Source organism: Octodon degus, unplaced genomic scaffold (genome assembly GCF_000260255.1).
Source record: "Octodon degus isolate 3935 unplaced genomic scaffold, OctDeg1.0 scaffold00292, whole genome shotgun sequence".
In the NCBI taxonomy this organism is placed as follows: Eukaryota; Metazoa; Chordata; class Mammalia; order Rodentia; family Octodontidae; genus Octodon; species Octodon degus.
The window spans coordinates 1,974,301-1,977,874 of NW_004524868.1; the positions used below are offsets into that span (position 1 = coordinate 1,974,301).

A 3,574-nucleotide genomic window follows, 5' to 3' on the forward strand; every position below is an offset into this window, starting at 1 on the left:
TATATATATATATATATATATTACACTCAATTAACGCTAACAGCAACTTTAGTAAGAATATCTGATTGGCAAATGACTCAATTTATTTTTGAACTTACTTCTCAGTAGTAAAGTTCATCAAATATTCTTCTATGCTATTGAAATCTTGACTGTACAATATTTAGTCTTCTGACAATAACTTATGAATATTTGTAGATGATCTAAAACATGCATATATTTTTCAAATTTTTTTTTTCTGTGGCTGAATCTCCACACATTGGTGCAGATAGACAGCATTCAGCTCCAATTGGCCATCGGTATGGCAAATCGTGCTGCACTGGAGGAGCTGCTGTGACATCAAGGAAAGCATTGCGCAGCCTCAAGCAACAGAAGGTCGATGCCCAGCACATTGAGGATGAAGGGGCAACACTCCTGAAACTGAAGGCACAGCTGTGCCCTGATTAAAGGAAACAGAAGTTTGCACTCAGAATCCCCAAAGGCACAAGAGACTACAGTCCCTTGCACATGCCAGTTAGGGAGAAGGTCTTTGATGTCATCACCCACTGCTTCAAACACCATGGTGAAGAAGTGATTGAACTAAAGGAAACCCTGACTAGAAAGTATGGAGAAGACTCTAAGCTTATCTATGACCTGAAGGGTGGGGAGTTGCTGTCCCTTCCTTATGACATCACTGTTCCTTTGGCTCAGTATTTACCAATGAATAAACTGACCAACATTAAACGCTACCATACAGCAAAGGTGTATTGGCGAGATAACCCGTCATGACCCATGGCCTATCCCGGGAATTCTACCAGTGTGATTTTGACATTGCTGGGCAATTTGACACTATGATCCCTGATGCAGATTGCTTGAAGATTTGAAGATCTTGAGTGAGATCCTGAGTTCACTTCAGGTAGGAGTCTTCCTGGTCAAGGTCAAAGACCGGTGCATGCTAGATGGGATGTTCACAATTTGTGGTGGTCCTCATAGCAAGTTCCATACCATCTGTTCCTCAGTGGACAATCTGAACAAGGTATCCTGGGAGGATGTGAAGAATGAGATGGGGGAAGAGAAGGGTCTTGCACTTGAGGTGGCTGACCACATTGGGGACTATGTCCAGCAACATGGCAGTGTGTCTCTGGTGGAGCAACTATTCCAGGATCCTAAACTTTCCCAAAACAAGCAAGCCTTGGAAGGCCTGGGAGATCTAAAGCTGCTGTTTGAGTATCTGACCTTGTTTGACATTGATGACAAGCTCTCTTTCCATCTGAGCCTTGCACTAGGTCTGGACTACTCTACAGAGATGATCTATGAAGATGTGCCATTACAGATCCCAGTCCAGGCAAGGGAAGAGCCCCTTGGTATGGGAAGTGTGGCTGCTAGAGGGAGGTATGATGGGCTGGGGGGGCATGTTCGACCCCAAACGGCACAATTTGCCCTGTTTGGGGCTCAGCCTTGGAGTGGAGCGAATCTTCTCCATCATGGGAGCAGAGCCTAGAGGCTTCAGAGGAGAAGGTACAGAATACACAAACACGGACACTTGTGGCATCTGCACAGAAGAAGCTATTGGAAGAGAGACTGAAGCTTGTCTCAGAGCTGTGGGATGCTGATATCAAAACTGAGCTGCTCTATAAGAAGAATCCAAAGTTACTGAACAAGTTGCAGTACTGTGAGGAATCACGCATCCCCCTGGTGGCAATAATCCATGAGTTTGAGCTCAAGGATAGGGTTGTCAACCTGTATTTGGTGGCCAGCAGGCAAGAGGTGGATGTCTGAAGAGATGACCTTGTGGAAGAAGTTAGAAGAAGAACAAGCCAGCCTATCTGCATCTGCTGAGCCAAGCAAACTATCAGAGGAGGGTGGGACTGACACTATTTGAGACTAAGGCTGCACTTGTGCTTAAACTGTTTTGCACACTTTTGTGCCCACAAGAAGACCTAAAGAGGGCTCAAAACAGAGACTTTATTTTTCTTATGATTGGCTGATGACCAGATACTACATCACTTTCAACAGACCGCCATGGGGCATCATGGGGAATTAAGCCAGTCCACCTCAGGCCTGACATGGCCTCCACAGGGCTCCATTCCAGATGGAACGGATGCCTTCCTTCCACACCTGTTGCCAAAAGGTCAATAAAATGCTTCAACCTTTGCAATTTTTTTTATTTTAGAAAAGCCTGAAGGTTTCCATATCTTATTATTTCAAATGCTAACATACAATTAGATTAAAACAATATCACATTTGAATAACTTCCCTCCCAGTGGATTAGTGCCAAAAAGACATGACAGCTGATTCCTGTAACTCTGCCAGTCCTTAGTCTCCAGGACCTGTTTTTGTTTCAGCATTTTATGATGGCTCAGGCACCAGTGTTCAGTATCTGGAGTGAGCTGCTCCATATGCAGGGACATCAGTGGGACCTTAGTTAAGTCCATTAACACTGTGCACCAAACAACTGTGCAGCTACCAAGTTTCATGCCTAATAGGTGAAGGGATGGAGGGTATTGAATCAAAAGTCAAATCTTAGGTTGTATTAAATTTGTAGACTATCTCACATAAATTATTACCTGTTTAAATAATCTTATCCCCTAATTTATTTTAATGTAGATATTTTTGTGAGCCAAATTCTAAAGAAAGCACAAATATATTTATGCTTTCTGAAACTGTAAAGAAAATTGCAAATAATATGTAATTTCACTACACAATATGAATTTCACAATGTTTCTTATAATACATGGTGTTGTCTCCAAATTTGTTGTTCATATTATCATATATATGCATGCAAAATTGGAGAAGAAAAATATATAGGAAATTATGAAAAGGACAAAGAACTGTAAAAAGAGATAGAGAGACAGAGACAGAAGACAAAGAGAGAAAAACAAATTAACTTCTCCTTCCCATAGACTTGCCGAAATGCACAGTAGAGTTGTCCAAATCATCCTGCTTACATATATAGATATATCTCTTTCCCCTCCCCCACTCCTGTCTTTCTGATCAACTCAGTAATTCCTTCCTTTTGAACAGGTTAATTCCCTTTCCCAGTATCTATTGTATCCCTCAGAGTTTATTTTCTCTTTCAGGTTCTCACACTAAGGAAACAATACAATGCTTGCACATTTAGGTCTGATTTATTTCACTTAAGAGTATGTTCTCTAGTTGTACTCATTTACCTACAGAAGCCTCAAATTTTTTCTGCCTAACAGCTGAATACTCCATTGTGTAAAAGTAATACATCTTCTTTATCCATTCCTCAGTTGATGGGCATTTGGGTTGCTTCCAAGATTGAGCTGTGGCAAATCGTGCTTCTACATCATGGGTGCATATATGTCACTGTGGTATGATGCTTTCAGTTCTTCTAGAAAATTACCCAGGAGGAAAATAGCTCATTTGAATGTGACCTCCATTGCTAGATTTTGAGGAATCTCTACACTGATTTCTATAGTGGCTGTAGTAGTCTGCACTCCCAACAACAGTGGAGAAGGGTCCCTTTTTCTACACAGACTCTCTAGCATTTATTGGCTATCTTCTTGAAGATAGCCATTCTTTCTGGGGTGAGAAGGAATCTCAGTATTGTTTCAATTTGCATTTCTTTAATGAC

General features: G+C 41.5%; 1 pseudogene; it reads left to right on the forward strand.

The window, feature by feature from the left end:
• Positions 1-298: 298 nt before the first annotated feature.
• On the forward strand, positions 299-1,815 carry LOC101580213 (annotated as a pseudogene).
• The last annotated feature ends 1,759 nt before the right edge of the window (positions 1,816-3,574 follow it).